We start from the raw sequence: 12,719 nt of genomic DNA, 5'->3' as shown, positions 1-12,719 counted from the left end.
ACATATGGTGGATAATTAGATGCTTGAAAATGATGCATCTGATTATGTGACAGTGACCTCTATAGGGCATCCTGTTGCTTCTGCCCTTTAGTATAGAGGAGGGAGTAAGTGGATAATTATGTGTAAAACACAGGAGAAGGTCAGTAGTTTCAAAGGGAAGCCAAGGTGCAAATATCGTCAAGTATAAGATCACTGACCCACTGGGTGGTCATCCTCTTTGAATGGGCTTATACTTAAAGCAGTGTATGACTTTCATAACAGTGTTTGTTTTTTTTTTGTTTTGTTTTTTTTCAAATTTGTAAAACCAGAGTGATAGCCTAATTATCACTAATCCATTAGTCTTTAGGCTATCACTCGGGTTTTACAAATTGGAAAAAAATTTAAGATGAAAGTCATACACTGCTTTAACTTCTCACTAAGAAACTAGGTCAACCCATGTTTCCCAGGGGTCCTTCTGGTCATACTTGTTTTATTTAGAAGTGTTCTCGGGGTCCATCTTCAAATTATTCCTTTGTTCCTTAGATTTTAGAGTGAAAGGAAGTCTTCACTGTCCGCAATGTTGGCCTTTCATTGACAGACAGAATCGTGTGCTGGATCAAAGCTTCTGTTTGTTGAACAAAACGTATTTCTTTTTTGACAGAAAGTTCAACCATAGGTGTAGTTATTAAGTTAGACTAAAAATACCATCAAACATCTTTGTTACCAAGACGTTTAATGAAGTTTACTCTGTTCACTGTGTCAGTAATCTAGGGTTTAGCATTAGATCATCAATCGCTTAACTGCAGCTCCATCCCTTTGTCCAAATATGGTCACTTCTGGCTCCAAAAAGCCAACATAGCAACAGCCCAAAAACCAATTCCTGGCATCAAAACAACAGAACAAAAACATCACCGTGGTTTCGTCCATTTCTAACAAACAGCCTATGGTTTTAAACATGTAAAAATTCCTCTTCGGTCAGCATTTTGGCCATGTCTAAAATAAAATAATATAAAAACAAAAAATAACAGTACCCACTATGATACTGAACCAAAAAAGATGATGGTGCACAGTCTGATGTTGAAAGCCAAAAACATTTTACCCGTCTGCATGGCAACGCTGGAAACCAGTTTTCCAAAAGGTCAATCTTTGGAGACTTAAAACATAAATCCACAACAAATTCAATAAAAAATTTTTTTAAAAAGCTGTGGATAAATAGAGGCGTGTAGGCAATTAGAAGGAATGTTTCATTGCGTCCATCAAGCTTTTGTCTACACTTCAGTGTGAGAAAGAGCAACACTTGCACTGTAATTAGCACCAAGGTTAGTCGGTTCAGTCACAGATAAGCTAAAGTTAAACAAATGTTGGATAACAGCTGGGTCCAGTCAGTGAACCGACTGCACTGATAACTTGTTGCAGGAGATGCTGGTGTGTGTGAAGCGCTACGGTAACAGACAGATCTCCTGATAACTGTTCATTTATCCTTTAATGCAGCGAAACACGCAAACACATACTGCCCTCATTACACCGTGGACACCTCCTTATCGTGGAGGATGTTTGTGCACGTCAGGCCGATCGAGAAAGAGCAGGTGAGTGTGTTTGTGTGTCCAGGCCGACTGACCCACAGAGAATGACAAATGGCTATAGTGAGGGGGGGGGGCATGCTTGACATTTAGGTTTCATGTGGTAATGGACGTTGACCTGATGGGGTCAGGCCTGCCAGCGAGGCAGCAGAGGCACCCATTCCTGCACATGGCCCCATCTCTGTAACTAGACACTAGCAAAACAGAGGCGGACACACACATACATACACATAATCACTCACTCACTCAGTAGAAGAGAAGACAGAGAGACATCCCACAGGTTGGACCTCATAGGTGGGTTGTCATTATAGAGGAAAGACAGATGTGTTTGGTATGTGGTTTGGAGTGTCAGGAGCAGGCAAAAATTATACTTTGCAAGGCTGCACAATATATTATTTCAGTGTCGTGCCTGCAAGGTGTGAAAGTCTCACCGCATGCACGATGTCAAATAAGGCAAATGAATTTCGTTGCGTCCCACTACAAGTTTTTTGGTGCTTAATACAAAAGAATGACATCCATTTGTGTGGTTGCAAAAAGTAAAAACAACAGTAACATCAGCATCAGTTACACAGTTACTTCAGCTGCAGATCTGCCTCAGAAGAGTTATCACAGGGGGTGTTTGGTGTCTAGAAATCAACCTTGTAGCATTAAAGATCAAAGCAGGATTGGACAGCGCTAAAAAAGGAATTTTTATGTATCACAGAGAAAAATGCTGCTTCAGTTTGTCTCGGTATGGTGTGGTATGTGCGTTCATATCTATATATATTTAGGTGTAGATTCACATTAAAGTATGGTGACGGCAGCTTCCCTATAGTACAGAGAAGGCAGATCAGTAGTAGCTGCTGTTGTTCAGAGAATACCCTGCACTCACCCACCACTCAGCAACAGGAGGCTACTTTATATACTGTTTGTGACAGCTTTGTGGTAATAATGGAGCCCAGACCCCCGCTACTGCAAGTGGCATGCTCAGTCAAGTGAGACTTTGCCTAAGAGAACACACATACACACACACACCAGGCAGCCTCCTTCATGCCTAATGAGACCACTGGGAGAGACAAGAGCAGGAGGCAGAGAGAGAAAGAAAAGGGAGAAGAGGCGAGGAGAGGATGGGAAATAAAGGAAGAGTCATAAAAAAAAAAGAGTGGAACCACACAGTGACAAAATAAAAATACACAGGCAGAAAGTAAGAGATGGAAGAGGTCCAACAGCACCAACTTTCAAGGTTTGGTATTAGAGTTAGAGGAATAAGGATGGAAAGAAAAGAGGGAGGGAAGAAGTGATGACCTGGATTGCTGCCAAAGAAGCAAATGAAATATGGGAGGTTGTCTAAAAAAAAAAAAAAAAAAAAAAAAAAAAGAGGGCTGGGAGAGTGAGAGAGAGAAGAGGCAAAGTTGAGGTACACCTCTAGGCTTAGCAGCGGGTGGTTATGCAATGTACATAACACACAGGGATCAAAGTCATGATGTGCATATATTACTAAATCTAACACCAGCACAAAAAACAATGTGCAGAAGGGGGGGGGGGGGTAAAGAATAAACAAACATACAAATATATATATAAGATGATCCCTGGAGATGGATGGAGAGAGGAGGTGTGTAGTGGGTACACATGGTTGAGTAACAGTAGAGATGGAGGAAAATGACAGAGAAAAACAAGCTGAGGAACAGAGGAAAAAAGTGTGTGTGTGTGTGTGTGTGTGTGTGTGTGTGTGTGTGTACTGTATATTTAAAAGTTCTGTGCCTCTGCCAGGATAGCGTCATCTGCTCATTCGTATCTGCTAGAATGGTGGGGGCAAACGCTGGATGTGTAAGTGAGTAAATAAGTTGTCGTCCAAAATGGGCAAAGGCTTAAATGTCCAGCGACAAGAAATACAGACAGACAGGCACAGCTGAGCCTTTGGGTTTGCTTCCAGTGAAAGTAGAGCATGAATTATTAACACATGCTCAGTCTAATAAAGCAACCATGAGCCACTTGGATCCTTGCTTCCGTGCACCGTGTTTGTTTGGAACACAGCGTTTAGGCCCCATGGCAGGTGATGGTGTCAACAAGTGACATGTGACCTACAGCGATACCGAGACTGAGTTACCTTAGAAAATAATGCTGTGGTGTACTTTTATTTCAGGTCCAGTGTACACCTAGTTTTCACTTCTATGCCCAGTGACAATGGTAATGCCTTTTTATATGTCCAGAACCAACATATTTGTCACATGGCATAGATTTAATCATGTTAGTTTTGGTTTCACACTGCAAATTTACTTTCAGTTTTGCATGCCATACCTGTATCGTGCTGTCATTACCTGTGAGCTGAACTTTGACACTGATTGTTGTTTTGATGAATGGGTTTCTGACATTGGCACAGCGACAATTCGTAGAATTTTCCATTTCAATGCAGTGCAGTTTCTTTATACTTCAAGGCCACTGTTCTATTGTCCTTTAAAATCCTCTCCTTGTCATTGTCTCAGAAAATACATGAAATGCTTCAGCACTTTAACCTGATTTTTCATTAATGTGAGTGAATGTGAGAGTGAATGAACAATGGATCAATAATGTATAGTGCATTGGAGGTCTTCAAATGCTCTATAGAAATCTAATCCATTATTATCATTATCATCATTATTATTATTATTATTATTATTATTATTATTATTATTACTACTATTATTAATGTGTCAGAGCATATTTTTTCGTCGCAGTCTATTTCCAACTGTTGAATTTTCCTTCTTTTGCTGTTTTGTCTTTTGTTGAAGGGCTCGTGACAGACTGCCACCTCTGCTTGTAATGGTCCAAAATAGAAAACAAACCAAGCTAACATCCAGGCTGATCCAGGCCGACACCACCTCTTTTCATCATTCTCAGGCTCGGCTGTTTGATCCGACTGTGACCTAAGGACTGTTTCATACCTGTGATTTTAGTTCAGATCAAGCTGCAAAATATCTCAGTCCAGGCAAAACAAGTGGGGGGTAAACCCACTATTAGTTCTGTATTTTACAGAGATTAAAAATCTTAGTGTGGTGCTCACCTCCACCAGTTCATTGCCTGTGGAGCTGAGGCAGGGGACATAATTTTTCTTGTCTCTAAACACCACTGGGAATGAAACTCTGAAGTGAGAAGTGTAGTTCACTTCATACTTTATGGAGCTGTAGAAACACAGCCCACTTTCCTTTTAAAAGAACACACCCACCTAAGTCCCAGTCGCTGTGCCTATTGCGAACAGTCCCTGGTGCATTTTCTCATCAGCCTTCTGATATCAACCAATCTGTGTCAAACATTCAGGGAATTGCACTAAAGGACATATTTCTTATGGTTTTGTTTTCACTTTTTCTTCAAATATGCAAAATGCTTCAACCGACTTCTATGCATTCACAAATATCTGGACCAGTACTGCTCTTCTAGGACATCTCCATAACCAACTCAGTTCGACAATAAAACAGAGGACGGTTTGGACAATATGGAGAACAGTCTTCTGCTAACACTGCAGTGAAGCTTCAGGGCTACAGACACTGCTTGGCTGCTCCCTGTTTGCCTCCTCTTCCGGCTGTTCACATGCCACAGCTAATCCTTCATAGACCCGGAGGAAGGCTGCAGGATCATCCCAAAGCAGAGCTGGGGAAGACACAAATCCATCAGGCATGCCCGACTGCAGAAGACCTGCCAGGAGAGCTTCCACATTCCTCTGAGTGATGTAAAATCACAGAGAGCAGGTGGTATTTTTGTTGGAGAGTGACCTGGACAAACAGCTCATCAGGGTCCTGGTGACTGTGGGCCCTCTTCTACTTCAAAAAGCAACTTTATTAAAGCAAAACTTTCCCAAAATGTACAAACATGACTTTTAACCACACTTTTAACATAGCACATAGCTAAGAATGCATGTTGTTGAATGGACTGTAAATGCTTTATTAGATGTAAGATTACTTACAATTATTACCATTAGACAGGTCCCACTCATCGGTTTGTCAGCAGGATTTCACTAAAACAATTACACCCTCTTTAATTGTGGAGTTATTTGGTTACACCAGTGACCTTGTAGTGCCACGAACTGGAAGTAGTGATGATATGGCTCAGCTGCAATTGATTTATCCTGCAACTGAGCTATATTTCTGCTATTATCGACTGAATGGGATTCTTAAACGTACCCCAGTTTCATCTTTTCCCTCTAATCTTTGTGTCTATACTGCTTTATACTGCAAAACAACTTCAAATTCTAAGACGTAAAACCTAATTTGTGATCAGTGTCTACATCAATGTGTAACACCAGAGCACCTTACGTCAAAAAACACTACCTGTTCCCTTCTGCTTCTCTACTTCCACTTCCTTCTACACTATTTTTGCACTACCTGGCACCAAATGATGAACTAAAACTAAGCTCTTTGCCACTAATGTTAACAGTTTTTCTTTCCCGTGGGACCGACCAACAAAAGGAAGAGAAGAGTGGACTATTGGCCTTGATGGATGTCAGCGCTCTGAGTGCCCTTCTACATTTAGTACAAAACTATAAACCAAACCTGTAATTGTTAGTAGCCAATATACCTTCAGAGTAATATGTCCTGAGTGGACATGTTTACCTTAGGCAGTCAACTAGAGCAAGTCACTGCTGCACACAAATATAAATAAGCCATCTCACACACACACACACACACACACACACACACACACACACACACAAAGACTAGTGTGTAGCCATGAACTATGACATGAGTGTCAGGCCTTGTCATTATGAAAACAGTTGACAATAAAGCCTCAATGCAGTTTCAGGAATAATATGCTGCTTTATCATTCAATAAGGCAATTTTCTTCTACAAGACTCTCAATAGCACAGACCTCATTCCTGAGAAGCCTGCAGGCAGCCAACAATACTCAGGTGTTGATATGATTCTTTGCCACACTGAAATCGGTAAATATGCGAAGCTGCACACTGTGACAAGTGACGATGGGCTTGAGCAGAAAAATAAGTTTATGGGTGAAATAAATCCACAGACACAGACTTGTTTTACTAAAAAGTGAGTCACCTGCGAGTGGTGTTAATAGACATATCCTGATTGTGTCCACCCAGATTTGAACATATTACACACAATTCTTTCTTCCATTTGCTTACTCTGCACATTTTCCAGTTATATATCAGTTTATATAATACATCAGCAACTACTGACGTTAATTTCTCCTCTCTCTCTCCACTCGGGGTTTCCTTCCCAGTGGCTGTCCGGAGCACATGTGTTTTGGTTTACCTAAAGCAGAGTCCTATCAGAGCTCAGGCTGCGAGCAGAGAGCGGGCTTTGTCTGTGGCACCATTAATCAACTGTCCTTTAACAAAAACAGAAAACCAGATGAGAGACAAAGGGAAGAGACGTGGGGGGTGGACCTTATTTAGGTAGGAAAAAAAAGGCAGGGAGAGTAAGAGAGGAGGAAGAGAAGAGAGAGGGAAATAGAGAGAGAGAGAGACAGGGAGGGGGGTGCCTGACCCAGATCCAGGCCTTCAATAAATCAAGCAGCAACAATAACAAGCAAAGTTTTCATGTGGCTTGACTGATTAATCAGGCTTTTTTTTCTTGACATGGGAAGCGAGGGAGTCTTTTCTTCTTTTTCTGTCTTGTCTCTCTGGTGGGAGACAGCAGAGTGGCCGAGCGAGTCCTCTTTATGTTGGGTGTTTATGTCTTTATGCTGCATGGTTTTCGACATGGAGGCCCGTGCACTTTATGGTTTAATGAGAGCGAGGCCTTCTCTTCAGGGAGCAACAGGGTGATTCCAATGAAGGTCGGACTACGAAACGCAGAAAGACTTCGCTCTCTATCACATGACGACAAAGACCCACTTCCAGTATGAGCATGCGGACATGCAGACATGGGTTCTTTCAGTAAAATATGAACTAAGCGATGTTTTACACATGCACGCACACCGCACACACTATCCACACCGCTGGCAAAAGCCGCAGGATGTGAAGCAGCCCTCTGAGACTCTTTGCGAGGTGCCGATCGATGGGCATTGAGTGTGGACAAGGAGGCCTCAGGATCAATAAGGGACCATTACAGAGATGTGCCTACTGGGACCTGGGAGGGGAGGTTAGGTGAGGGGAGGGGGTGGAGATACATCTGGGACTGCTGATGGTGTCTTCGTTACCTCATTGGTGGGAGGTTTAACTTTAGGTGTCTCCAGTGGACACACATAATATATGGACATGCACGTGTATCAATACCAGCCTTATAATATACTGAGTTAAACTGAGAACATCACGTATGGTACACGCTCTTGCTAACTCACATGTGCACACACTGACTAATGGCTTCCCAGGAGATCTGCTGCCACACTGGGAGCTCATCTTCATCTCCCTCTCTCACCCACCAATTTTGATTGTCCTCATCTACAATCTTCCGGTGGGAGATGATTCCGATTCTGTCTTTCCAACTCACTTTTCCTTCTCTTTCTGTCTCCCTCTCCCTCTCTCCCTCTCTCTCTCTCCCTCCCTCCCTCCTGTGCATTGCAGTGTCAACAGAGTTGCCTGTACTGTGCTCTGTCAGTGGAACAGCTTGATCCTAAGACTTTCTGTCACCCCCTTCTCCTCCTCCTCTCCTCCCTCCAACCTTCTGCTGCTCACAGAGAGCACTGGCTGTCCTATTCTCCCTCTCCTACACACACACACACACACACACACAAAACACACACATTTGGGGAAACGACAGTATTGTTGCTTCTACAAAATGCCTTGCAGTGACATAATCCTCTTCCACTTCCTGTTTTACATGATCTTCAGATTGTGATGATTTTGCACAGAGGCTTGCACATGGTCCAGTGTAATCTTACAGCTCAAAGTACTTGTGGGTTGGGGCCATAAAAGTGAGAGTGAATCATTTCAGATTAGCTAAGAAAGCAAATAAATAAATCAAGATACACTGATTGTAATTTTTTCGGATCTGTTGATTAAAACATGACAGAAAAGACAAGTTTTGCCATCATACTAAAACTGCACCCGGTAACAACAACAACCTGTAAGCCTGTAAAATACTATAACTCCTCTGGTACCAGCCCATTTAGATTGAGTTGAGTAGGAAATGTAAGACACTCCAAACCCAAAGCAGTAAATCAGTATACACCATACTGTCCTGTCATTGTGCACAGGTATCCTAGTACAACTTTTATATTTGTAATAATTAATATCACAGCCTGCTGAAATGAGTGCTGGCACAAACCTTTGCTCAGTATAAAATCAAACATGTCTGAAACTCCAGTTCACTAGCTGACTAATCAGTACATCACTATAAATTAAGAAAAAAATGCACTGCATGATATATATGTTTAAAAAATGTATACATATAGTTGTAACCATACCACACCCATAAAGGTACTAAACAACAAAGTATTGATAATAAGACCAATAAGAAAAACTGTGAGTTGACATTTATATCAACCATCATCCATCATTAAACTAAAAGTTTTGCTTATGTTACGTTCGGACCTACTCACAGTTGTCCTCTTTTTCTGTGGCCCACCTTCACCAGCACTGCCATTTAAGAATGGTTGAAAATAGTGCCTTTGGTTGATGTTGTGGTGACGAATGACTATTAAAAGTGAGTCAAATGCCTTTACCAGTGCTTATGAAATTGGACTGAAGTGCAATGTCGGCTCCTGCAATTTCTGTCCAAAAACCCTTCTGTGGCTGATCAAACAGACACACATACACACACACACACGCATGTGCACACACAGTCTGGGCTCAGCTGGCAGTCCCTATTGGTTTGGAAGGCCATAGCAGGCTATAACAACTACAGCAGGGCTGGCCTGTTAGTAGCGGGGCCTCTGTTTCAGCAATCTGGGTTCTCTTTTGCCTTTGGACTTGGACCAGGTCAAGCAGCACAATACACTACTGTGTTCGGAGAGCAAGAGAGAAAGGGAGAAAACTGCAAGTCTGTGAGTCTCAGGGTACACACATACTACATGGGTAACTAAGCATGTATGCACTGAATGTTTTACCTCCATGTGTGACAATGCTGTACATCATACATGTGTGTACTACTGTGTTAGTCCCACCACACCCTCTCTCTCCCACACTCAATTACATACATCGTAACTCCCCAAACTCCCTCGTTACATCATCACTGCTACAGTTTTTTTGCCACCTCAGCACAACCAACTGTTTTGGGACCACTAGCAGCAGCAATGGCCTTTGAATGGTCCTGCTCCGTGAGGTCAGTGCAGTAAGAATAAAACCCATCAATGTCAGTCTGAAACAATACTGTGGAAAGAAAAATGTTGGCTTATGCAACTGTGACAACTACAAGGAGGACTGCAGATCCAGACTGTGCATGTGCCCCTTTAAGGTGCACAGGGCGGCACCTGTCCCTTTAAGATCTATTTCTCACAGCTTGTGGGTGCTGAGCTGAGCGGGCTAGCCTCAGCCCGGCTGCGCTGTGCATGTATGGTAACAGGGGGAGCCGCGCCGCCCAGCCTGCCAGCCCACCACAGGGAATTTGTTTATGTTTCCTTGCTGCCAAGTTCCTGTCAGGAGGCGCCCCAAAGAGGAACTGCAGACTGCTCAGTACTGTTAGCTACGCCCTCTCGCCTTGAGTGGCTGGGGTTTTCTGCGTACAATATCGGGTGGTGCTTTGTAGCAACACCCAAATCCAGGGAGGTCGCTTCATCAATCTCAGTGCTCACAGACTCCATACTTCAAGCACTTACTCTGTTCCAAAACAGCTTTAAGACACCAAACTTTACAAAGCAAGTTATAAAAGAAAGTTTAATTTATGACCCTTAGCAAATTAACACCAATTCACTCAAAACAGCACATAAAACAGCACAAAGGCATAGTTTTAATAAAGCAACACTTTACAAGTGGCACTTTGTTATGCTGTGGATTATGGGTATTGTAAAAATGAGCACCACCACATAAAAACACAGTAAACAGGATTGGTAAACTTGCGGGCATTTAGTCAAGCACTTGTGGGAAAAGAGCTAAATCTAAATTAGCCCCACAATAATGCAAAAGTGGTAATGCACTCGGTTTTCCAGTAACACATGCACATTTCTGTGAATTATGACAAAAACATGATCCATTACCGACAGTGAAACACATAAAACACATAACTGCATCACTTTTGCACATTAATACAATGCTTCATCTTGGCATCTACATGTTATTTCTTGAGTAATCTACTGCATATTAGCAGGCCTTTTGTCTGGCAAGGTCAGTAAGTGCATTAAACTTAGTTGAAGGCGATGGCGACAAGAATGTTTATGACCATAAGAAGTAGGGAAAGATGTACGCATTTGCAGTTTTGTCAAGGAAGTGGGTTATTTATCTTTACACGATGAATGCATTTGTGTGACTGTCCAGTCAGTGTGGAGTTGTAAGGAGGAAGAAAGGGGTCAGACAAGGCCAAAAAGAAGGGCGTGGGACCCAGGATGGCGAGACAGAGGAAGAGATAGACAGAAAAAAAGAGGAACAACAAAAGATGGAAGCGTGGATGGAAAGATGTCAGACCCACTGGTTGAGGTTGGGGGGAGCGCGGCTGAAAGCAAAAACAGGAAGCAATTTATGTCAGCTTGGATGGTGAGACAGCGCCCACTCCCTGTCACGTGCTGGCACATTTCACTGGTCTTTGACTGTAGACACACAAAGTCCCTGTTTACAAGCACAACCAAAGATAAAACAATACTGAGGGGATTAATGTACATGGGAACAACTCTTAGCACACTCAAAAATAAAAACTAATATACAAGTCAAGTTCTGCTATTCCTGATGAGGAAGTTAAAATGGCACACAAAATATTGGTATTGAAATGCATTACAATAAATGAGCTCAGCAGCAAAACATATCAATGGAGCTTGAAGTAGTTCACTGAACCATAACTGTCTACATGTACGGTTTTTGGAAAATCTGACATATCAAACTGTTTAATCAGAACGTGGAAGTGTCAGGAAGACCCTTAAAAACAAATGCCTGAAAGCAATTTGAGTTGCAAGGAAAACTAAGGCAGTCTAATCTAAATAAAGAAAAAAAAATCAAAGAAATATAAAGCTGCTCTAGCAAGACAAAATAAGACCGAGTCTGGGTTAAAAACAACATTGTCAAGTGCTGACAATTCATCTCTGTCCAGCTTTTAGGGAGACTAAAGAGCACCACTGCACAGGAACAACTGTGCATAAACAACACATTTCAACTTCCCTGAAGTTTCCATGTGTGGAACGAAGTTAGAAAAAACAACAGTGAAAAAAACAACAAAAAAAACACAGGAGTCCCACTCTGGACAGAGGGAGAGGCAGCAGGCTCGGCAGCCACTACCGACCTACCGCACACTGAGTGTGAATCATTAAAGGCATGTGTTCCACATCAACTGCCGGGCCGCTTCCCAACCCACTTATGAGACTGGATCTAAATTATGACGGGGAAGGGGGGGTTAAATACCACTTTATGTAGAGATGAAAACCCCAAACCTGCTAACTCAGACACAGGAGAGAGAGTCAGAAATATTAGAAAATAAGTGCATACAGGCTCTGCATGTGCTACATGGTGCCAAATCACAAGGAAATAAAACAGCAAAGAATAAATGAAGCAGCTAATGGAGTAATTGCATGGTTTTCATAACATGCAATAAAGAGATGAAATAAATATCATGAACAGATGATGGGAATAATGTTTTATGCCCTTCAAACAACAACAAAAAAACCCAGAGCCAAATCATAACTGACCTACTTTATTCCAACATGGTTTCTGGCTGTTTACCAGTTCTTTACATCAAAAAAGCAAATTTAACTCTGAAAAAAGAGGAGAGCGGAAATCAGAGTACACACTTAAATGCTGCCCGTGAAGCCACCAATATTCCAGACTGGTTGCTAACAGTGGCGTGTCTGCCAGACTACTTGTCATCCTCAGTTACAACACTTGGACGTCTTCTGCGGGTGTGAATATGTGTTTGCACACTAAAGCACGCCTTCTTTAGTGTGGGCATCCAATGAAGGAGGTGCTTTGTAGAGAGACTCTGCATTCTTCTGGGTATTGGCTAGCATCTTGGCACACCTACAGTACCATATTTGCTCCTGCTGAGTGTGGTACTGTATGTCAAGGGACGTTCATTTAGGAGGAAGAGATCACCTTTCTCCGTGGCTATGACGGGATAGACGGAACCGGATAGGATGGCAGAAGACAAGACAGGACAAGGAAATGCAAGTACA

At 42.3% G+C, this 12,719-nt stretch overlaps 1 protein-coding gene across 4 annotated transcripts in view; it reads right to left on the bottom strand.

Moving 5' to 3' along the window:
• raraa (retinoic acid receptor, alpha a) overlaps window positions 1-12,719 on the bottom strand; it is a 196,719-nt gene that overhangs the window by 163,418 nt on the left and 20,582 nt on the right. The window lies entirely within an intron of this gene.

This window comes from Sphaeramia orbicularis, chromosome 19 (genome assembly GCF_902148855.1).
Source record: "Sphaeramia orbicularis chromosome 19, fSphaOr1.1, whole genome shotgun sequence".
In the NCBI taxonomy this organism is placed as follows: domain Eukaryota; kingdom Metazoa; phylum Chordata; class Actinopteri; order Kurtiformes; family Apogonidae; genus Sphaeramia; species Sphaeramia orbicularis.
The sequence above is the reverse complement of the archived record's forward strand: the minus strand, read 5'-3'. Positions and strand labels throughout refer to the sequence as shown.